Source organism: Rhinatrema bivittatum, chromosome 1 (assembly GCF_901001135.1).
Source record: "Rhinatrema bivittatum chromosome 1, aRhiBiv1.1, whole genome shotgun sequence".
In the NCBI taxonomy this organism is placed as follows: domain Eukaryota; kingdom Metazoa; phylum Chordata; class Amphibia; order Gymnophiona; family Rhinatrematidae; genus Rhinatrema; species Rhinatrema bivittatum.
In genome coordinates this window covers 399474779-399500016 of record NC_042615.1, presented here as the reverse complement: position 1 = coordinate 399500016, position 25238 = coordinate 399474779, and the positions used below count along the sequence as shown (strand labels likewise).

Sequence of the window (25238 nt, the reverse complement as noted above, 5' to 3'; positions counted from 1 at the left end):
CAGTAGTCTTCTCATGTCCGCGTACCAGGGTCGTCTTGGCCAGTCTGGCGCCACTAGAAGGACTAGGCCCCGGTGTCTCTGAATCTTGCGGATGACAGCGCCTAGCAGAGGCCACGGAGGAAAGGCGTACAGTAGAGTCCCTGGAGGCCACGGCTGAACCAGGGCATCGATTCCGTGTGAGCACGGGTCGCGCTTGCGGCTGAAGTATCTGGGTACTTGAGCATTGGACTTGTCTGCCAGTAAATCCATGTCCGGAAACCCCCAATGATCCACAATCATCTGGAAGGCCGTGGGTGAGAGCTGCCACTCTCCCGGATTTAGGCTTTCCCTGCTGAGGAAGTCCGCTGTGGTATTGTCTTTCCCAGCGATGTGGACGGCGGAGATGTCCTGAAGATTCACCTCCGCCCAAGTCATCAGAGGGGCGATCTCCAGAGATACCTGTCGGCTTCTGGTTCCGCCCTGACGATTGATGTATGCCACCGTGGTGGCGTTGTCGGACATCACTCTGACTGCTCTGCTCTGCAGTCTGTGGGCAAATTGAAGGCATGCCAATCGGACAGCCCAGGCCTCTAGACGGTTGATGTTCCACGCCGACTCTTCTCTGTTCCACCGCCCTTGTGCGGTGAGTTCTTCGCAGTGTGTGCCCCAGCCGCTTAGGCTGGCATCTGTGGTGAGCAAAATCCACGTGGGTGAGGACATCTTCGATCCCCTGCTCATGTGGTTGGACTGCAACCACCATCGTAACTGGGTCCGCACTCGGGCTGGTAGAGGTAGGTGCATGGAGTAGGTCCGTAGTCGGGGGCTCCAGCGAGAGAGCAGTGTGTGTTGGAGAGGTCTCATATGGGCCCTCGCCCAGGGCACCACTTCCAGGGTGGATGCCATGAGACCAAGAACCTGCAGATAATCCCAGGCGGTGGGTCGACTGGCTCCCATCAAATACTGGATACGCTGCTGAAGTTTCAACGTCGTCTTGGTGGTGAGACTGACCGTGTCTGCCTGGGTGTCGAACTGTACTCCCAGGTATTCCAGTGACTGGGAAGGCTGTAGGCAGCTCTTGCCGAGGTTGATAACCCAGCCCAGGCTTTCCAGAAGGGCGATCACTCTGTCGGTGGTCCGAAGGCTCTCCTCTCGAGACTTTGCCCTGATCAGCCAGTTGTCTAGGTAGGGATGGACCAGAATTCCTTCCCGCCTGAGCGCCGCCACTACTACTACTACCACCTTGGTGAATGTCCGTGGCGATGTCGCCAACCCGAAGGGCAGAGCCCGAAACTGGAAGTGGCGGCCTAGAACCTTGAAGCGTAGGTAGCGCTGATGATCCGGATGGATCGGGATATGCAGGTATGCCTCTGACAGGTCTAATGCCGTGAGGAATTCCCCTGGCTGTACTGCGGCCTTGACGGAGCGTAGAGTTTCCATGCGAAACCTCGGGACCCGTAAGTATCGATTGACAGACTTGAGGTCCAGGACAGGCCGAAAAATACCCCCTTTCTTGGGTACCATGAAATAGATGGAATAATGGCCAGAATTCACTTCCCAGGCAGGTACTGGGATGATGGCTTTCAAGGACAGGAGCCTTGCCAGGGTAGCTTCCAATGCTGCCTTCTTGTGTATGGGACACGAAGATTCCACAAACTTGTCCGGAGGGAGATGATGAAAGTCCAGATAATATCCCTCCCGGATAACGGCGAGAACCCACTGGTCCGATGTAATCTCGACCCATGTGGGGTAGAAGAGGGTCAACCTGCCCCCTATGGCTCCGTCCCCCAGATGAATCGGTGGATTCTCATTGGGAGGCGCGGCCGGGACCCGAGCCCGGGCCCGCTCCCCTCTTGCGCTGCTTGGTCCGAAAGGACTGATTCCTGGCCGGAGGACGTGGTGCCTGGTAACGACCCCTGTAAGGAACGAAACTCTGGAAACTCCTGCCCCTGGAGGGCCTTGGAAAGGCGCGCTGGCCCCTTCGGAACCGATCTTCCGGCAATCTGGGCACTGGAGAGGCGCCCCATGCACTGGCCAGTTTATCAAGGTCGCTGCCAAATAGAAAAGAGCCCTTGAAGGGCAATCTGGTGAGGCGGGTTTTAGAAGGCGCATCAGCCGACCATCTTCGGATCCAGAGCTGCCTCCTGGCAGCTACGGAGGATGAAATCCCTTTAGCTGTCGTCCGGACCAGGTCAGATGCCGCATCCGTAAGGAACGAAAGAGCGGATTCCATGTCTGCCGCTGGAGCGTTGTTTCTAACCTGTGACAAACAGGCACGCGTCACCACCGTGCAGCAGGTGGCGATCCGTAAAGATAAAGCTGCCACCTCAAAGGCCTGACGCAGAATGGCGTCCAGTCGCCGATCATGCGGCTCCCTGAGGGCCGTCCCCCCTTCAACTGGAATGGTACTGCGCTTGACCACAGCACTAATCAAGGCGTCCACCTGAGGGCACGCCAGCAGATCCTGGATAGCCGGTGCCAATGGGTACATGCTCGTCAGAGCCCGACCCCCTTTGAAGGCAGCCGCTGGTGCCGCCCATTCTAAATCGATCAGTTGTTGCGCCGCCTGTAAGAATGGAAAATGGCGGGCCGTAGGACGAAGACCTTCCAGCAGGGGGTTCTGCGCAGAAGGTACCGAAGCGCTGGGACCTGTAATATCCAATTCTGCCAGACACTGAGACACCAGGTCGGAGAGATCCTCCTTAGGGAAGAACCGACTCATGGTTCGATATGGCTCAGTCCCTGGAGGGAGGTCCCCCTCGTCCGGGAGTTCGGACTCGTCCTGTGAGACCTCCTGGTCTGACTGATCTGGGCTATCCATCGGTGGGAAGTCCCGCTTGCGATAAGGTTGTGATGGTCCAGGAACCGGATCCGCAGGAGCTGCTACTGCAGTAGCCGCCGCAGGCGCAGCCACCGCAGGAACTACGGGAACAGCAGGAACCGCAGGGCCTGGATGGGCAGCCGTTTGCATCTGTACAAAAGCATGAATTCCCTTAAAGAGATCCACCCAGGAAATGGAAGCAGCCTCTAATCACCGGGGTACAAGCTCCCCCGGGATGCCTGATTGGCCGAGACTGCCCCCTAACTCCGGGGTAGCCCCTGGGGAACTGTCCACAAATCGTGGCTGAGACAGGTCCTGGCCCGAGGGTCGTACGGCCCCCTCACATTGGGCACACAGAGAATCTGGCTCATCCCTGCGCGTGGCCCTAAGGTGGCATGCTGAGCAGAGGCCAAGGGCTGCAATGCCTGAAGCAGGCGGCGCCGTCGCTGAAGACTCTGCAGCTTTCTGATCCATTGAACAATAGGCGCTCAAGAATAATATGCGGTAGCAATAGGCGCTTAATACAACAGGCGCTCAATAATAAGAGGCGGCAGCAATAGGCGCTTAAGACAACAGGCGCTCAATAATAAGAGGCGGCAGCAATAGGCGCTTAATACAACAGGCGCTCAATAATAATATGCGGCAGCAATAGGCGCTCAATACAACAGGCGCTAAAGAATAATATGCGGCAGCAATAGGCGCTTAATACAACAGGCGCTCAATAATAATATGCGGCAGCAATAGGTGCTGAATACAACAGGCGCTCAATAATAATAAGTGGCAGCAATAGGCGCTGAATACAACAGGCGCTCAACAGGAATATGCGGCAGCAATAAGCGCTTAATGTGCCCTCAATAGGCTTTCAGCAATAAGCGACCAGCAATATGCTCGCAATAGGCATTCAATAAGCTTTCAATAATAAGCGGTCAGCAATAAGCTCTCAATAGGCATTCAATAAGCTTTTAGTAATAAGCGGCCAGCAATATGCTCTCAATAGGCATTCAATAAGCTTTCAGTAATAAGCGGTCAGCAATATGCTCTTAATAGGCATTCAATAAGCATTCAGTAATAAGCGGCCAGCAATATGATCTTAATAGGCATCCAATAAGCTGTCAGTAATAAGCGGTCAGCAATATGCTCTCAATAGGCATTCAATAAGCTTTCAGTAATAAGCGGCCAGCAATATGCTCTCAATAGGCATTCAATAAGCTTTCAGTAAGAAGCGGTCAGCAATACACCGAAACAAAGCCAAGGAGGAAGAAAGCCGCGCCTATTACGGGCGCGGAGTACCTGAGCAAGGCCCAACCAGGGCGTCCTCCACGGCGTGCCACGCCGCCGATCCTCTGCGCTTCGGAGACCCGTAGGAAGAGACGTACTCCTTACCAGCTTCGGCGCTTCCCGGCTGGAACACAGGCGGTCTCCGGCTGTGGGGGAAGGGATCACCTCACCACCGCAATTTGAGGAAATGCACCCGCTACCTCGTCCACGCCAGGACCGAGGGCCTCGTATACCTCACGCGGACTGCGTCACTGCCGCGCTTCGGCAGGACCGAGGACTTTCCCACCGGGGGAGCACGGTAATCACCCCGGGAGCTCGCTGGGGGAGGAACCCGTGGGTATCTACCGCAGGAGCGCGGGGCTCTAAGTCGAATAGACAGGAAAAACGAATCTAGAATGATAAGAAAAGAGAAAAATTAAAGTAGTCTTGGAAAGCACGCTCAACTAGCGTGCAGGCACTCCAAACTGCTTTGGAGACGGAAATTACTGAATAGCTACGCTTCCTGTGGGGATATATACGCCTCTGTGCTGACGTCAGATCCGTCTCCAACTGCTAGCACGCGGATACTATCCCATTTGTTCTGAGTCCATCTGGCTACACACCAGGAAATACTTCAGTTCGGTGTTCACTAAAGAAGAGCCCGGAGAAGGTCCGTCGCTAGTTAACAAGAAACTGGAGGGGCATGGAATGGATGAAACTCCGTTTACGGAAGAGAACGTATGGGAAGAACTAGGAAAAGTGAAAGTGGACAAAGCCATGGGGCCTGATGAGGTTCATCCCAGGATAGTGAGGGAGCTCAGAGATGTGCTGGCGGCTCCGCTGCATGAGCTGTTCAATAGATCCATGGAAACGGTAGAGGTACCGAGAGATTAGAGAAGAGCGGCAATGGTCTCTCTTCACAAGAGTGGGAGCAGAGAGGAGGCTGGAAACTACAGGCCAGTTAGCCTCACCTCGGTGGTGGGAAATGTATTGGCGTCGCTGCTGAAGGAAAGAGTAGTGAACTATCTACAAGCAGCAGAATTGCTGGACCAGAGGCAGTGGAAGAGAGAGCGGTGACTAGCGGAGTGCCGCAAGGTTCGGTGTTGCGACCAGTCCTGTTCGATATCTTCGTGAGCAAGATCGTAGATGGGATATAAGGTAAGGTTTGTCTATTTGCGGATGATACTAAGATCTGTAACAGAGTGGACATGCCGGAAGGAGTGGAGAGAATGAGACAGGATTTAAGGAAGTTGGAAGACTGGTCGAAGATATTGCAGCTGAGTTTCAATGCCAAGAAGTGCAGAGTCATGCATATGGGGTGTGGAAATCCAAATGAAATGTATTCGATGGGGGGTGAAAGGCTGATGTGCATGGAGCAGGAGAGAGACCTTGGGGTAATAGTGTCTAACAATCTTAAGTCGGCGAAACAATGTGACACGGCGATAGCTAAAGCCAGAAGAATGCTGAGTTGCATAGAGAGAGGAATATCGAGTAAGAAAAGGGAAGTGATTATCCCCTTGTACAGGGCCTTGGTGAGGCCTCACCTGGAATACTGTGCTCAGTTCTGGAGACCATATCTCCGAAGGGACAGAGACAGGATGGAGGCTATCCAGAGAAGAGCGACCAAAAAGGTGGATGGTCTTCATCAAATGACTTATGAGGAGAGACTGAAGAACCTAAATATGTATACCCTGGAGGAAAGGAGGAGCAGGGGTGATATGATACAGACTTTCAGTTACTTGAAAGGTTTTAATGATCCAAAGTCAACGACAAACCTTTTCTGTTGGAAAATAATCAGCAGAACCAGGGGGTCACGATTTAAAACTCCAGGGAGGAAGACTCAGGACCAATGTCAGGAAGTATTTCTTCACGGAGAGGGTGGTGGATGCCTGGAATGCCCTTCCGAAGGAAGTGGTGAAGACCAAAACTGTGAAGGATTTCAAAGGGGCGTGGGATAAACACTATGGATCCATAAAGTCTTGAGGATGTGAATGAAGAAAAGAGGCATGGGGGAGGCTTGCAGGAATGTCAGCCTGGTGATTAATACCCTTATTCAATAAACATACACACGGTTACTGCGACTCCAACATTGCTCTATGCTTCAACGGCAAGAGGAAATGTAGGAAAAAGGACTTGCATTCACAAATAAGCATGGGAGTAGCTTTCTTGTTATGGCAGTTACTACCCCAAAACAAATAAGCCTGATACTTCACTTTCAATGCATATCCAGTGTAGCTCTCTGCTTCAATGGCAGGGGGAAATGAGGATAAGAGGATTTACAATCAGACAACTACCAACAAGGACTGAATTCCATAGTCTGGGTAAACAAATATACGTGGGAGTAGCTTGCTTGTTGCGGCAGTTACTACCCCGAACCAATTAAGCCTGATACTTCACTTTGAATATATATAGGGGTAGATTTTCAAAGGGGTACGCGCGTACCCCTCGAAAACCTACCCCAAACCCCCCCTGCGCATGCCGAGCCTATTTTGCATAGGCTCAGCGGCTCACGCAAGCCCCGGGACGCGCGTAAGTCCCGGGGCTTGCATGGAGAGGCGTGCCGGGGGGCGTGGCGGTCGTGATGCGGTGTTTCGGGGGCATGGCGCGGGCGTGGTTTCGGCCCGGGGGTGTTCTGGGGGAGTGGCCGCGCCCTCCGGAACAGCCCCCGGGTCAGGTGATGGCGTGCCAGCAGCCCGCTGGCGCGTGCAGATTTACGTCTGCCTCTGGCAGGCGTAAATCCGGCGATAAAGGTAGGAGGGGGTTTTAGATAGGGCCGGGGGGGGGTGGGTTAGGTAGGGGAAGGGAGGGGAAGGGAGGGAACGGAGGCAGGCTGTGCGGCTCAGCGCGCACAAGCTGCCCAAAATCGGCAGCCTTGCGCGCGCTGATCCTGGATTTTAATGGCTTCGTGCGTATCTATTGAAATCCCCCGTACTCTTGTTCGCGCCTGGTGTGCGAACAAAAGTACACGCTCGCACAAAATTATAAAATCTACCCCAGACAGCGCAGCTCACTGCTTCAACGGCAGAGGGGAATGAAGAAAAGAGGATTTATATTCAGCCAACAAGGATTAAATTGCACAGGCTGGGTAAACAAATAAGTGTGGGAGTAGCTTCCTTATTGCGGAGGTTACTACTCCTAACCAATTAGGCTTGATACTTCACTTTGATGCAGCTCCAGCACTGCTCTCTACATCAGTGGCGGGGGTGGAAGGAAATTAGAACCAAAAGGTTACCAATAAGGGCCCTGACCTCAGCGGTCAGAGTAACAGATAAGTATGAGAAAAATAAGTGTGAAAGCTTGCTAGGCAGACTGGATGGGCCGTTTGGTCTTCTTCTGCCATCATTTCTATGTTTCTAAGTAAATAACCGATTCACATTTACCGATTCTAGAACTCTCAATATTTTAAACACCTCTATCATATCCCCCTCAGTTGTCTCTAACAGTCCTAACCTCTTTAATCTTTCCTCATAGGGGAGCTGTTCCATCATAGGGGAACTGTTCCATCCATGCATTGAAAATCCAGAGCTGTGTCTGCCTCTGGTGACCTGTGCATAGAACATGAAACATTTCAGAGAATGCTACCCTGGAGTTTCTGGACTTCACCTTTCTACCTAAAAGCCTAAATTTATCTTCCAGAACCTCCCTCCCACATTTTCCTATGTCGTTGGTGTCCACATGTACCATGACAGCTGGCTCCTCCCAGACAGTCTCAAATCCTATCCAAGTGACACATGAAGTTCACTACCTTCAAACAGATAGGCATGTTACCAGGCAATCGTCATGCCCACCAGCCACCCAGCTGTCTACATTCCTAATAATCACATCACCAACTAAGATGGCCAACTTAACCCTTCCCTCCTGTTCCCATCTCTGCTGCTATGACATTAAATCATGTTTTCCTTCTCCCCTTTGGAATCACCCAGACTTTCCTGGATACTTTACTAGAACTAGTTTCTCATTGTGGCATGCTGCTGGCCTTCAATGGGTAGGCCAGCTTAGCCAGATAAGTGCCAGTATTCAGCATGGTACAGCTGAGTTAGCCAGATAAATGTAGTACTGTAATTCAGCTGTCCTAAAGTTAACCATATAAACTTATATGGCTATCTATATGATAGCCAAGTATATTCAGTGGTGCAGCCACGCTACTGAATATCTCAGCCAAGTTAACTGGATAGATTTATCTGGCTAACTTGTACAGCTGGATAGCTGCTGAATATCTGCTCCTTAAATTGTTTTTTGCTTTGTTCTTCACTGCAGAGGATATTGGAGAGATAGCCACACTGGAACCCTTATTTGTAGGTGTTGTTTCAGAGGAACTGAAGTAAATCACTATGAATCTGGGAAAGGTAATAGAGAAAACAGACAAATTAAATAGCTGCAAATCACCTGAGTTATGAAAGAACACAAATATGAAATTATAGACCTGCTACTGGTTATCAGCAAACTATAATTACAATCTGCCACTTTACCTGAGGATTGGAGGGTAGCCAATATAATGCCAGTTTTAAAAAGTTATTTCTTGGCCTCAGGCCTCTCTCCTTGAGGGGAAGAGCCCATGCAAGGTCCCACTCTGCTTGAGAGGTCCCCTGGGTCTCCCAGCCCACTGGTTAGGTGCTTCAGTTGATTACATATCTGGAGGTCCCTAATCCTACCCTATATGGGCAAGGGCAGGGGAAGAAAAGGCAGATTCCCACCAAAACTTTTCTTTTTTATACTTCTCTTTCAGCAACCAATTTTTTTATACTTCTCTTTCAACAACCAATTAGAGAAACCAAAACCTTTAAGGGAACATACACACATTTCCCCAGTAACACATTATATCAGGGAATAAGTTCTCCCATACAAAAAATGGCATCATTGATCAACTAGTATTATTGCATGCACAAACATTTAACATTTCCCAAAAACCAGACATACTGACAACTTCTGTTGTCTGTTGTCTCTCCCATCCAGAGCCTTCCTTACGTCCAACAGTCTCATAAAAAGGCAGAAATAATAGAGGGTCTCCCTATAAATGTAATCTGTGATTCACCTGTATGTTCAAATATCTTCTCCTGTAGCTACTCTTTTTGTTTTGACCTTGTAAATTAGTAACTCCCAAAACTAATCAAAAAATACATTCAGGCCGATAAAGTAAAGTGCCCTCAGCTGTGTGCACTGTTTTACCTGTGGTTGGATGCGCTTCCACTACCTCTTTTACAATAAGGGATTTAGCAAGTCCAAAACGCACATCCAAACCCCTCCCCCCCCCCAAAAAAAAACACCTAACCGCATTTATCACATGCAAATGCTGTCGAGGAGGCTATTAGCTATTTGCCTGGGATACAGAAAAAAAAATTGTGCCGATTTGCACATTTTACGCTCAGAAACTAGCGCCTGCCCGCAGGCGTTAATTTCTAAGCATCCCAAAAAGGTGTACAGAAAATACTGCTTTTCAGTATATCTTACGACTTAATATCATAGTGATATTAAGTCAGAGGAACCAAAAGGTTAAAAAAAATATATATTTTTTTAAATTTAAAAGAAAATCTGCTGGCGGGTCAGGTTAGGAAAGCGGTAACTCGTAAAATTGAGCATACGTTTTTCAAACCTGCTCACAGCCACCTCTCCTGGGCTTCCACTGCTAAGGAGGCACTAGGGGCGTGCTATTGTCCCTAGCACTTCCTTTTTAACGCGTGCCCAGGAGAGGTGGCTGGGCACGCGTTAGGAAAGTTGGTGCCCGTTTTCCCGCACACTTTACTGTACCAGCCTGATTGTTAGTCCAATAAAAAGTATCACCTTATATGCTGTTGTTGACCTTTATTTCTACATGGAATTGGAAGAATATTTGGAATTAGTGGAGCAGCTAGCTAGCAGATCTGGTAATAAGAAGCATTTTTAGTCTTCTAGGTCATGGGTGGGCAAACCTTTTTGTACTAAGTTGACATTAGAAGTTCTAGTCCGCAGTGGGGTGGGGGGGGGGGTGTGAAATCCCCTTGGATGTCCTCAGGGGGGTGGCGAAGGTCCCCCTCAGATGCTTGCTGAGAGACAACACCTTAAAAAAGCCACAAGTAGAAGTTACTACTTTTTTCTTACATCTTTATTTACATCTGAAAGATATATAGCCTAAAAGCTGTATTAATAATTTTCTTCAGACTTTATTTCAATACTGAAAGATGCACATCCATACAAATGTTTTATAGTTGTCCATCTTTCAGTACTGAAATAAAGAAAGGTTCCTAGATTACAAACTTTCTTCAGTCTTTATTTCAATGGTAGAAGATGGATAACCATACAACTATTTATAGTTATGCATCTTTCTGCAGTGAAATAAAGAATGAAGAAAATTTCCTACAATAATAGATTGCCAATTTCCTGCCGTCTTTATTTCAGTACTGAAAGAGGCACTACCATGTGCATACAAATAGGGTTGCCAACTGTCCAGGTTTGGTCCGGATAGCCAGGTTTTCAGCATGCTGTGCAATGTCAGAAGTACTGACCGGATGCTAAAAGTCTGTTTTTGCAGGTGGCTCTTCCTCTCCTCCACAGTTTCTTAGTTACAGGGAGAGACAGTCAGGGTCAAAATCTCTCAGAGGAGAGCTGCATTGTATTCCTCCCCCCCCCCCCCCCCCCCCACTACCTTTTATCTTCTGCTGTGATTGGACAGCATAGGGAGAGGAGGAGGTGGGGCACAGCAGAGCCCTCATCATGCAGTGGCTCCAAGGATTTCTGTAGCAGTGACCCTCTTGGTCCCCCACCCTTCACAACAGGCTGGGTCAGGACCCAAGAGAGGGGTTGCAGTGAGCAGCAGACAGATATAGGCACAGAGGAAAAGGTGGAGAACTAGGCAGACAGATGGAGGTACAGGATGAGAAGAGGGGAGAGACACAGAGGGGACAGAGACAAAAGGGAAGGAAAAGGGAAATAGACACATGGGGAGCATGGTAGGATTGAGAAACAGATGGGCATGGAGGGAGGGAATGGGTCACAGCATTTCTTCCTCAGGCCAGCCGACAGCTGTAGCTGATTAGGATATTGCTCTATAGGCTGTACCTTCTTCCCTCAGGTCTCACTCTGGACCTATGCCTTGCCCCTTACCAACTTGGAATTTACCTGTTAAACAAAAACATATACGACCCAATTTTAAAAGGGCCACGCACATAAAAACCGGGGGGGGATTACGTGTGCCGCGCACATTTTATAACGGGCCCGTTACATGCAAAAGTGCCGGACCCTGCAAAAGGGGCGAGCCGGGGGGGGGGGGCATGATCTGGGCAGGGCAGGGGCAGGTCGGGACAGCGTCCTTAGCCTCTGTCCCGGGGAAGCGCATGCTAGCAGCCGGCCAGTGCAGAGATTACTTCTGCTCCGGAGGAGCAGTAAATAGGAAAGTAAAAAATGTGGGGATAGTTAGGCTAGGTTTAGGGGAGGGGAGGAGAGGAGAGGAGAGGGGAAGAGGGAGGAAGGATAGAGTTAGGAGTAGGAAAGTTCCCTCCCAATCTGATCAATTGGGAGGGAACTGGGGGAGGGTCGATTGTGTTGCCACGAGTATTTTGCTAAAATTGCCCTCCCTGCATGCGGAGCTGGCCACCAGCCCGCATGGACATGAAAATCCAACACATGTGCGTGCAAGGCCAGAATTTTATAACATGCATGTGCTGACGCACTCATTATGAAATAGGTGCATCCATGTGCGCGCACCGGGAACCGCAAACAGGTCTTAAAAATCGACCCCAATGTGTAGTGCAGTGACTCCCTCCCCTCTCTGCTCATACCTGTACCCCTTTCCTGGTCCTTTCCTTGCCCAGCATTCCCTGCCCTAAACCTATTCTTCCCCTAGTCTATTTATCTCACTGCTCCCCTCAGACCTATTACTGGGTTGCCCAGTGCCCCGGGTGATGTAGGTAATATGGCTGATGGGGGGGAGAGGCAGGCAGTGCTTCCTTGGATGACTGACCAGCTCTATCCCCAGGGGCTTACAATCTAAGGAGCGACAGCAGGACTTGAACCCTGGTTTCCTGGTTCGTAGTCCTCTGCTCTAACCACTAGTCTATTCCTCTTCCCTTTAGCTCTAGGGGCTAAGTTTTCCAGGTCCTCTAATCAACTAAAGTTTACACAGCTAAGTCAGTACCCAGATAAAATTTACCTGGATAAATCGGGAGCCTATCTGTAGGTGTATCTGAACATGGTAAAGTTATCTGGATAAATTACCTGCATAACTCAGATATTCAGATTTATCCAGACTCCAACTTAAAGAAAGGAATAAACAGTTAATACATTGATTAATCAAAGAACACCACTTTTTCATTTTATAGCTTTTTATATTTTTCTAGAATGGTTTTATAAATGTTTTTCTTTGAACAAACAAACTTTTTCTTTTTTTCAAATATAGAATGAACACATTAAGGACTTAAGTGTATTCTTTTTAAAACAGAAAATCATTATTCACCCTCCCACCAAGGGTACCGTATATCACAGTTCATATTGTGACACAACATTGCTGGATTCTTCAGATCTTTTATGACTGCTTGAAAGACCAGGTCGTCATCTTGATAGAAGAGATCCTCTTTCAGACAGTCCAGCCTTCTCATAAGGGTCAACTTACATTCCTTGTTTAACCAAAACTGGCCAGCTAGGCCTAATCTGGAACTGGGCACCCCAACTGGTACCTGTAAGAGAACACAGACACACAACACAAATAAATGTCCAGTTCATTATGTCTGGTATCTGGAACTATTCTTCAGGATTGAACTCCCCACCACTCAGGGTAACTTTTCCTCCTTGCACTCGGGTGGAGTTTGAGGCACAGGAGCTGGTTCGTAGTGTGCTGGATTTGGTTTTTTTAAATGGTTTTGCCATTGGGTAAAAGGCAATCAATGGAGTGCTTCTTCTGACCGCCTTTCCTGTGTTGGTAGACCACAGCATGTTTTAACACATTTCGCCGCAGCTTCATGTTGGCAATTTTTCTGTCTCTCTCTAGTAGTCTGGATGGGACTGCACAAATGATGGATTTTCAGCATTCTTTATAATGCACTTATCTGCATATTCAGTAGTCCATGCCGCTCTCTGCTCCTCCATGAAATTCATTACATAGACTGGCACATATGGGTAGTGCAGGCCAAGCATGGCATGGACCTTCCTCCACACCAATCTCTCAGCTTGTGAGGCTCTCAATGCACATCTTTATAGGATGATAGCAAGCTAGGATCAACACACAACTGGTCTCTGATTTGCCAGGTCACAGGTTGGTCCAGCAGGTCATCTTCAGGCCCAGACTAGTTGTCTAGACAAGTCACTTGCTGCATACGACCCTGGTTGATCAGATGTGGATGAGGGTAGGGATGGAGAGTCACTATGAGAGAGAAACTCCCCCGCAGAGCAAATTCCTAACCTTGAGACTGGCACAGCTGTTTCCGTTGCCAACTTGCATATTTCACAAAAGGTTCAGGGTCCCTTGTGTAAGTAGGTTGCAATTGGGGGTCACCACTGTAAAATATTCGATAGCCCTGGTGAGGTTGCCTGCCATACTGCTTTCCTATCTGTCTCCACTGCTGCGGCATCTGGATGATCTCATCCTGCCGATGATTGGGAACTGATAGACTGTTCATCCATTAAGCGAGTCTTCGCCCCTAGTCTGTGGCCCTCAAAGGGTACTGATTCAGCAGACCCACTGTGTTGAGCCACCAGTCAGGCAGCTTCTAGATTTTGCTGAAGAAGTCCCCATCCTCAGCTTTTAACACTGCTGGCAGGGTCTCCTGTTCCATCTACCTGGGTCTGCACTTCTAACTGCTCTGCCCACGGATTGGAGTTTGTTTTTCCGCAGCTGTGGCTTCTTCAGGTTCCTCCAGCATGGCCTCTACTACCACATCCGGGGCCTCCTTGAATATGAAAATGGGCCCCAAAGCTAACACCTCTGCATCTTTACTGAGAGCTGGAGGGCTCAACTGCTGCGAAGTAGACATGTTGGTTACTGGCTCTGGAGTTGCACTATTGCCACAGCAACTATTGGACCCCACAGGGCATGTAAGGCCAGCACAGGGTTCCTGCATCACCTTCTCCAGGGCACCAAATAATCTCGGGCCCATTACGGTGATGTCAGCTGGCCCCGGGCTGGTAGTAGGCTTGGTGAACAGTCTGGTGCTGCAACAGTAGCAATGAAGTGTAACTGGTTAAGGCCTCTTGTCTGCATGGCACTCCACACATTCCTCTACCACTGCTGATGATCTGCAGCCCACTATGGATAATTGCCATGGGCCCGATATTGGAAGAATCTTGGGCGTTCCAGCGGTTCATATACTGGCCCCATCCTGCTGACCATCAGGCATCCTGTAATCACAATCGCCGAGCTGGTGGAGCTGACTCTTGATGAGGTGGTAACCAGAGTCCTTCCCCCTTCGCTTTGTGACAGCAGGCTTCCATCCTCCCCTCTGGTTGGAAAAGCTTCTCTTGATGTGGCCATCAAATTTCCTGAATGGAGTGTTGCTGTTGGGGTGAATTTGCTTTCTTTGTTGTCTCAGCACGAGCAAGACCTGCCACAAGTGTTCCGCTGCTGACTGAAGCAGTTACCACATGCTTCTCCTTGTGCTAAGGTGAGCGTCATGTCACCATTTTTATAGGCAGCTACTGGCTGCACGCCGCAAGCATCTGTGATTTTGCCAGATGATCACAATGCATGTCCTCTCTCCCGCCACTTCCCCAAGATAGAAAACGTACATAAATTTTATTCTTTTACACGATTTTACTTTGTAACACTCACAGGACTCGAATTTGCAACATTTTAATATCATGGCATAGTTATCTTCAAAACACAATTCCTTATACTTTCTACTGCCCTTGAGCTTTGCCTGTTTATGTAACTCTTTCTTGGAGGATGGCACACATCCTGAAGGGCCATAAAAGAATTTATAACTTGGAAAGTCCTCACAATTCTCATTCCCCTTTCCTGAGTCCCCCAGAATGTGGGTGAGACTAACCTTCTGGGCCAGGCAGTAATGTTCTCCTGTGCGTATGTATTACCATAGCTCTTTGGGGCAGGCCCCACTTACAAACCAGGCAGGACTCACTGGAGGGGTGTTCAAATTATAATTTACAGTAATTCCTAGCAAAGAATTAATAGATGCAAAACATTAATGGGCAGATTTTTAAAAGGTCCGTGCACGTAAAATTGGGGGTTATGCGTGTGGTTGGGCCCTGTGCGCATTTTCGAAAGGGCCCAGCCAGGCGCATAACTCTTGATACATGCAGAATTGCCAGGACAGCTAAAAGGGGCGGGCCGGGGGCAGGGGCTGGCTAGGACAGCGGCCATTATGCCCTGTCCTTGGGAAGCGCGCGTTGGTAGCTTACTTCTGCTTCGAAGGAACAGGTAAGTTTAAAAAAAAAAACCAAAAAACCTCTAATTAGGCTTAGTTTAGGGATTGGGGAGGAGAGGGGAAAAGGGAGGAAGGGTAGATAGGGGTATAGGAAAGTTCCCTCCCAGCCCCCCCAACCCGCTCGCACATGGAATCACATTTTATAACATGCACGTGTCGATGTGCACATGTTATAAAATAGCCATGTCCATGTGCGCATGCTGGGAACCACGGGCCTTTTAAAATCTACGCCATAGTATATAGATACTTTCAGTGTTCCCATATTTACTGAGACATGATTTGACTGCTAATCTTTGGTAATACGTTGTAATACGTTATATTTATTTCCTGCCTTATCTTCCTTCCAGCTTGTTGCAAGCTTCCAAGTTCTCTTCCCCTGTTGATTGTAACTTTGACTTATTCCTACCTATTGTTATCTTCGTTCACTTGAATTGTTACTCCAGTTATACCCCTTGTTAAATGTAAACCGATCCGATATGGTTATTTACTATGAAGGTCGGTATATAAAACTGTTAAATAAATAAATAAATAATCTGTGGAAATGTCCCTCTAGGCAGGGACTTGGGACAGGGGTATCCTCCGTGTTAAGGAAAGATGATTATCTCAAGGTGGCTCGGGAATCCTAACAATGACCAGATCCCTTCCCACAGTACCTGAGGTCCATGTTGAATCTTGAACTTCCTGTGGCAGTATCCTGTGTCCTGGGAGAGAAAATCTGGTTGGAGTCTCCTGATGTTTCTCCCTTGATGATTCCTCTTCAAAAGACAGCAACTGGCTTCCCAGCATGAAAGGCCTGCACTGGAGACAGTTATTCAAGATCTCCAGTTCAAGGGAAAGGAAGGGAGTAGAAAAATACTCCAAAGGTGGAAAAATACAAACTTGAATCAGGATCTCTTCTCACAATGGGGGCTGCAACACAGTCTTCTCCTAACCACCCTGAGCAGAGGATTCTGCCTGCCAGGAATGGAACAAGTCAAAAAATATAGGGAACCTGGAAAAACTGCAAAAAACCCTCTTAATGTGCTTTTTCCTTCGAGCCCTATTACAGGAACTAGCAAGCATGTACTACTCTTCTCTTTTGTCAGACTAGGGCTTAACTTCGAGAGCACACATGAAACACAACCTTCCCTTTGAAAAGCAAACTACATCTGCCCTCCTCTTCTTATGTGATCTAGCCTCCTCTTGTGCCTGAGTGATATCCAATTCCAGACAAACTCTGGGGAGATGCTATGGTTTGTCCCTTTGCAGCTGACTTCCCAAGGGCTGGAACTAGGGACCATCTAGTGGGGACCCCAAGTGGTCTCTACATTCATATTTCTGCATACAAGATAAATAAGCAAAACTGGGTTATTAAAGATTAAGGTTTTCCCTGACATAAAATGAGAAACTAAGAGTTTTCTTTCAAATGATCTTGTGTTCTTTAAAGTATTTAAGGGTTAACTTACCCAAAGGATTAAACAAGATCAAGAATTTAATTGCCTTACCACCTTTCATGACTAGAAAAAAATAGTTACTATTAAAATGAATATTCTACCTTGAATATTTTTCTGTGAAATGAAAAAATAATCTATGAAGTATTTAGATCTTATTCCTAGCATTATAATTGTTCACTTTCTTACCCAGCTGCAACATAACCTTAATGAGGTTATTTGTCACTTGCTATATTTAGATTATGACTCAGATTTCATCGTTTTCTTTATTTTGTTATTACCTACCGTATATAAAAGTATAATTTATTTTATGTACAGTTTGGCACTGAAATGCCCTCCAAGTTTGCTTGAGGGCTTGTATCTGACTGCTACAAAACTGTTTTTTCTTTCTGAGGATAATTTGAAAGCCATTTCCACAGTTAAAATAGTGTTTTACCTGTACAAAAGGGCTCAGCAATTTTCAAAAGCCCATTTACCAGTGTAAAGTATGCTTACATGTGTAAACTCAGTTTTAGGCATATAAATCCTTTTGAAAATTACTTCATATATGAAGAACTTTATCCACAGAGGAGGCATTCTCAGCAGTAGGACTGGGAAGGGGCTTGCCTTTATGGCACATACTTTTGAATTTTTTAAAGTATGTAAGTATTTTTCCTTGAGAAAAGTCTATTCCATGTTACCATTGCTAGTAATAGCAGTGGCTATTTTCTAAGTCAACTTAATTAATAGCAGATAATGGACTTCTCCTCCAAGAACTTATCCAATGCTTTTTTAAACACAGCTATACTAACTGCATTAACCACATCCTCTGACAACAAATTCCAGAGTTTAATTGTGCGTTGAGTAAAAAAGAACTTTCTCCGATTAGTTTTAAATGTGCCACATGCTAACTTCATGGAGTGCCCCCTAGTCCTTCTATTATCCGAAAGAGTAAATAACCAATTCACATCTACCCTTTCTAGACTTCTCATAATTTTAAACACCTCTATCATATCCCCCCTCAGCCGTCTCTTCTCTAAGCTGAAAAGTCCTAACCTCTTTAGTCTTTCCTCATAGGGGAGCTGTTCGATTCCCCTTATCATTTTGGTAGCCCTTCTCTGTATCTTCTCCATTGCAATTATATCTTTTTTGAGATACGGCGACCAGAATTGTATACAGTATTCAAGGTGTGGTCTCTCCATGGAGCGATACAGAGGCATTATGGCATTTTCCGTTTTATTCACCTTTCTAATAATTCCCAACATTGTTTGCTTTTTTGACTGCCGCAGCACACTGAACCGACGATTTCAATGTGTTATCCACTATGACGCCTAGATCTCTTTCTTGGGTTGTAGCACCTAATATGAAACCTAACATTGTGTAACTATAGCATGCGTTATTTTTCCCTATATGCATCACCTTGCACTTATCCACGTTAAATTTCATCTGCCATTTTGATGCCCAATTTTCCAGACTCACAAGGTCTTCCTGCAATTTATCATAATCTGCTTGTGATTTTAACTACTCTGAACAATTTTGTATCATCTGCAAATCTGATTATCTCACTCGACATATTTCTTTCCAGATCATTTATAAATATATTGAAAAGTAAGGGTCCCAATACAGATCCCTGAGGCACTCCACTGCCCACTCCCTTCCACTGAGAAAATTGCCCATTTAATCCTACTCTCGGTTTCCTGTCTTTTAGCCAGTTTGCAATCCACAAAAGGACATTGCCACCTAGCCCATGACTTTTTACTTTTCCTAGAAGCCTCTCATTTATTTATTTTATTTGCAGTTTTTATATACAGACATTTGTTTAGTAACCTTACATCGGTTCACAATTAACAGAAACATTGCATGAGGAACTTTGTCAAACGCCTTCTGAAAATCCAGGTATACTACATCTACCGGTTCACCTTTATCCACATGTTTATTAACGCCTTCAAAAAAGTGAAGCAGATTTGTGAGGCAAGACTTGCCTTGGGTAAAGCCATGCTGACTTTGTTCCATTAAACCATGTCTTTCTATATGTTCTGTGATTTTGATGTTTAGAACACTTTCCACTATTTTTCCTGGCACTGAAGTCAGGCTAACCGATCTGTAGTTTCCCGGATCGCCCCTGGAGCACTTTTTAAATATTGGGGTTACATTATCTATCCTCCAGTCTTCAGGTACAATGGATGATTTTAATGATAGGTTACAAATTTTTACTAATAGGTCTGAAATTCCATTTTTTAGTTCCTTCAGAACTCTGGGGTGTATACCATCTAGTGCAGGTGATTTATTACTCTTCTTTTGGAATATATGTATTTTGGATTATTCCAGCCACTGTTTCTTTTTAAGTTTCTCTGTATTCATTTGTGAAATTATAAATAGAAAATTTTAAAAGAGTAATTGAATTATCTTTGAGGCTTGCTGCCATGTAGATTTGGTGAGAGGAATACTTAATATCTTTATTTGGTTGGACTGCTATTTTGAATTATTTCTTGTACATTTGCTAGCAAAAATGTAATCATGATCTGTGTATGACTGAAACATAATGCACTGATATAAAACTGTAAATTAATATACATTTATATTAAGGAATTTGGCTAGTGTGATATGTTTAAAATATGTATGGGACAAAGTAGATATTAACAATCAGTACTGTAACTTTTAGAATTAAATTTGTATAACCCCCACCCCGGTGTGCCTATCCTGCATAGGTGAGAGCATAAAGATTTGTTTCTCTTTGGTGCGTGAGCCTCTCACCGGCAGGCTCTTTCACATACTTCCAGGACCGGATCCTTTGTGTGTGTGTTTGGGGGGGGGGGGGGCAGGAGATATAAATCCAGGCCCCAGTGTGACAAGGGTGTCCTTTCTATACATTCCATTTGGTCTTTTGTAATCCCTTGGGAGAGGGGAGTTGTTCTTAAAGTGGGTGCAGTAAGTGTGAAATAAATACTGTTTGTTAGTGTCCAAAATCAAGGACTTTTCTGTTTATCACTGATGATGAGTGACACAATTAACTCAAACTGCAGCACCACAGAATCCTCTTGATTTGTTTACAGTCTCTTCATTCTATCTGTGCAAGAATCAGATATCAGGGCCAGGGTAATATCCACTCTCCAGGGCTTGCTTAAGTAGACTGGTCAAAAACCTCCTCCAATCTGATAAAAATGTTAAAGGGTCTATGGCACAGAGAGTACATCTTCTCCTCTCTCCCCAGGGTGATGAAACACCAGATGCATGTCCACAGTGATATTTGACTTCCCTTACACAGGGTTAGCAGATCTTCAGGATTTCTCTAATTCTTGTACAGTCTTATTAGTTCTTCTTTCTGAATCCCTAGTGGGAAAGATCCCATTGAAACAAGCAGCTCTCTTGCTTCAGACAGGAAGGGCGGGCAGCCAAAACCTCCTCTTGGATCTTGAGATCAGTCAATTGTCCCCAAAATGATATTAACACCAGAGTTCCTCCTCACAACAGATCACCACCACTTCAGGGGCAGGTCTTCCCTATCCCTGGCATCCCAGATACAGGGTTCTCCAATCAGTGCTTCCAAGAAACTCTCAGGTGCTCCTTGAGGCTCCTAACCTGGAAAATCTCAAATGCCTGAAAACAGCTCAGAGGGATATCCCAACCAGCTAGGGAGTAGACTGGAAGGATAATCCCTCCCAACCCTGGTTAGTATCCCCAGGCTGGATTAGCCTGCTTCCACTGACTGAGCCTAAAAAAATAAAGGCAGAAGCTCCTCTACCCCTCCTAACTCTAGACAAACCATAAGGGACTGCCTTCCAAGCTCTCTGTAGAGAGCTGCTATATAGACTCTCAGGGACATGGCCATATGATTCTTCAAAGGGAGGGGCTGCATTTGAATGATACCTCCCTTTCACACTAACCTGCATTCTATGACTAAACAAAAGGGTCACCCAGGTCTTACTGGTGACGTGACCATAGGGTCTGTCACATTTATTTTTTATTTTGTGTTCAGTAATACCTAAGTGTCACATAATCAGACTTGATAAGCTTGTCTAAGAGGCTAATGTGGTAAGGTGCAAAATGTTTTCACAAAAGGGGGCTTTGCATGTAAAATAGCACGAAACATACAAAAGCACTAAAATGTAGGCATTTTGCACTATATTTTTGATGATGACCCCCTTTGCAAAAAATTTTTTGCAAAAGCAGATTTCGCAGTAGTATGCTTTTATGCATAGTCCACTACTGCAAACGTTTATTTAAATCCCACAGTAATGAGCTGCTGCAATGGAAGATCATGTAAAGCAGCTCATTATTGTGTGATTTTATGAAAATGGGCACTCACAAAAGGTTTAGCAGGCCCATTTTCACAAAAATATAACCCACAACTAAAGGAGTAATAGTTGTTTTTCTTGCCGGGCCAGGGAAGGATTTTTGCATGCTTCAGCAAGCACAGTTAAAGAGGCTTTGTGGCCTATATGAAGCCTGCACTTAGCCCTTCATGGGCCATAAAGTTTAAAAAAATAGTGCCTGATAAATAATGCCCCCCAAAATGCATTAACATTTATTTATTATTTTATTGCCAAGGATTGCCAAGGAGATAAAATATGGTGACAAAACATTTTTCAGATACATCAGCGAAAAGAGAAAAGTCCAAAGTGGTATAGTGAAATTGAAAGGTGGAAATGATCAATGTGTGGAGAGAGACGAAGAAATGGCAGAAATATTAAACGAATACTTCAGCTCTGTGTTCACTAAAGAAGACCCTGGAGAAGGACCATCTCTACACAACAAGAAACTGGAGGGAAGTGGAACAGATGAAAATCCATTTACAGTAGATAATGTATGGGAAGAGCTAAAGAATCTGAAAGTGGACAAAGCCATGGGGCCTGATGGGATTCATCCAAGGATACTGAGGGAGCTCAGAGATGTGCTGGCAGGACCGCTGTGCGACCTGTTCAATAGATCCCTAGAAACGGGAGTGGTGCCGAGTGATTGGAGAAGAGCGGTGGTGGTCCCACTTCACAAGAGTGGGAACAGAGAGGAGGCTGGTAACTACAGACCGGTTAGCCTCACTTCAGTGGTGGGAAAAGTAATGGAGTCACTGTTGAAAGAGAGAATAGTGAACTATCTACAGTCCGGAGAATTGATGGACCAGAGGCAGCATGGATTCACCAGAGGAAGATCCTGTCAGACAAATCTGATTGACTTTTTTGACTGGGTAACCAAGGAATTGGATCGAGGAAGAGCGCTTGATGTCATCTACTTGGATTTCAGCAAAGCTTTTGATACGGTTCCGCACAGGAGACTGGTGAATAAAATGAGAAGCTTAGGAGTGAGTGCTGAGGTGGTGACCTGGATTGAAAACTGGTTGACGGACAGAAAACAATGCGTGATGGTAAATGGAACTTTCTCTGAAGAGAGAGAGGTTTTAAGTGGTGTACCGCAAGGATTGGTGTTGGGACCGGTCCTGTTCAATATCTTTGTGAGCGACATTGCGGACGGGATAGAAGGTAAGGTTTGTCTTTTTGCGGATGACACTAAGATCTGCAACAGAGTGGACACGCCGGAAGGAGTGGAGAGAATGAGACGGGATTTAAGGAAACTGGAAGAGTGGTCGAAGATATGGCAGCTGAGATTCAATGCCAAGAAGTGCAAAGTCATGCATATGGGGAGTGGAAATCCGAATGAACTGTATTCGATGGGGGGGGGGGAAAGGCTGATGTGCAAGGAGCAGGAGAGGGACCTTGGGGTGATAGTGTCTAATGATATGAAGTCTGCGAAACAATGCAACAAGGCGATAGCAAAAGCCAGAAGAATGCTGGGATGCATAGAGAGAGGAATATCGAGTAAGAAAAGGGAAGTGATTATCCCCTTGTACAGATCCTTGGTGCGGCCACACCTGGAGTACTGTGTTCAGTTCTGGAGACCATATCTACAAAGAGACAAGGACAAGATGGAAGCGGTACAGAGAAGGGCGACCAGGAAAGTGGAGGATCTTCATAGGATGACATACGAGGAGAGATTGAAGAATCTAAATATGTACTCCCTGGAGGAAAGGAGGAGCAGGGGTGATATGATTCAGACTTTCAGATACTTGAAAAACTTTAATGATCCAAACACAACGACAAACCTTTTCCGTGGGAAAAAAATCAGCAGAACCAGAGGTCACGAGCTGAGGCTCCAGGGAGGAAGACTAAGAACCAATGTCAGGAAGTATTTCTTCACAGAAAGGGTGGTGGATGCCTGGAATGCCCTTCCGGAGGAGGTGGTGAAGTCTAAAACTGTGAACGACTTCAAAGGGGCGTGGGATAAACACTGTGGATCCATCAAGTCTAGAGGGCGTGAATAAAATGGAGGCATTCAAACACTGCATGGAGCGGCAGTAGCCACAGCGGCATTCAAACATGGCACGGAGCGGCAGTAGCCACAGAGGCATTCAAACACTGCACGGAGCGGCAGTAGCCACAGAGGCATTTACGGAGCGGGATGCCAGTGGCCAGTAGTTGGTGTTCCACCTTCACGGAGCGGAAGGATGGAGGGCTGCTATTTCCAAAAAAAATAAATAAATAAAAACAGGGGTGGGTAAGAGTATGGGGCAAGGGGGTGGCCTGCTTGTTACAGCAGTTGCTACCCCCAATTAGGGATGTGAATCGTTTTTTGACGATTTAAAATATCGTCCGATATATTTTAAATCGTCAAAAATCGTTAGGGCCACGATACAATACCAATTCCCCCGATTTATCGTTAAAAAATCGTAAATCGGGGGAAGGGGGAGGGCAGGAACTTACTTACTTGCCCTAAACCAATGGCAGGAAAACCGACACACTAAAACCCCCTAAAACCCACCCCCGACCCTTTAAATTAAATCCCCCACCCTCCCAAACCCCCCCCCCAAATGCCTTAAATTACCTGGGGGTCCAGCGGCGGTCCGGAACGGGCTCTGCAATTGAATTGTGTTGTCTTCAGCCGGCGCCATTTTGCAAAATGGCGGCCGCAAAATGGCGGCGGCCATAGACCAACACGATTCGACTGCAGGAGGTCGTTTCGGACCCCCGCTGGACTTTTGGCAAGTCTTGTGGGGGTCAGGAGGCCCACCCAAGCTGGCCAAAAGTCCCTGGGGGTCCAGCGGGGGTCCGGGAGCGATCTCCTGCCGCGAATCGTTTTCCGTACGGAAAATGGCGCCGGCAGGAGATCGACTGCAGGAGGTCGTTCAGCGGGGGTTCCGGACCGCCGCTGAACGACCTCCTGCAGTCGATCTCCTGCCGGCGCCATTTTCCGTACGGAAAACGATTCGCGGCAGGAGATCGCTCCCGGACCCCCGCTGGACCCCCAGGGACTTTTGGCCAGCTTGGGGGGGCCTCCTGACCCCCACAAGACTTGCCAAAAGTCCAGCGGGGGTCCGGAACGACCTCCTGCAGTCGAATCGTGTTGGTCTATGGCCGCCGCCATTTTGTGGCCGCCATTTTGCAAAATGGCGCCGTCTGAAGACAACACAATTCAATTGCAGGAGCCCGTTCCGGACCGCCGCTGGACCCCCAGGTAATTTAAGGCATTTGGGGGGGGGGGTTCGGGAGGGTGGGGGATTTAAATTAAAGGGTCGGGGGTGGGTTTTAGGGGGTTTTAGTGTGCCGGTTTTCCTGCCATTGGTTTAGGGCAAGTAAGTACTTCCCTCCCAAAGTTGATGAAGTATTAAGGCATTTGGGGTGGGGGATTTAATTTAAAGGGTCGGGGGTGGGTTTTAGGGGGTTTTAGTGTGCTGGCTCACGATTTTAACGATTTTCACGATATTTTAAACACCCAAACGGCAACAATACGATTCCCTCCCCCTCCCAGCCGAAATCGATCATTAAGACGATCGAGGACACGATTCACATCTCTACCCCCAATTGAGCTGGATGTCACTTGGATGCAGATTCAAAGCTGCTCTCTAAATTGGGTGATGGGGAATTAGGGCTGGAGGGTACTGGAAGCCAATAGTAACAGGTGGGAGAGAGAAAAAGGGGAAAAAAATGGATAAAGTGCGTAGCTTGCTGGGCAGACTTGATGGGCCATTTGGTCTTCTTCTGCCGTCTTTTCTATGTTTCTATGTATGTTTCTATATTTATTTGGAGTTTCTTCTATACCGATAGCCGTTTGCACATCGTATCGGTTTAAATACAACTAAGAACTGTTGGGCATGGCCCTTACATAGAACAATAGCAAAAACTGAAACATAGATACAAGGGATAAGTATGAATTAATAACGGGGACTATATAAAGGAGTATCAAAGACAGCTACAAGAGAACTAAATATTAATGTGAGGAGTTATAATACAGGGTATCATGCTAAAAATAGCAATACAATGTACAAGACACTATAACACATGGTACAGGGAGTCATGGAAATTCAAAAACAGCGTTCTTCAACAGATGCCTTGAGATAAGGTAAACAGCCGGAAATGGGAAGCTGAATACCTAAGAGATTAA

General features: G+C 46.8%; 1 protein-coding gene across 1 annotated transcript in view; it reads left to right on the top strand.

The window, feature by feature from the left end:
* LOC115091751 (metalloprotease TIKI1-like) overlaps positions 1 to 25238 on the top strand; it is a 158796-nt gene that overhangs the window by 64926 nt on the left and 68632 nt on the right. The gene's annotated exons all lie outside the window — the stretch shown is intronic.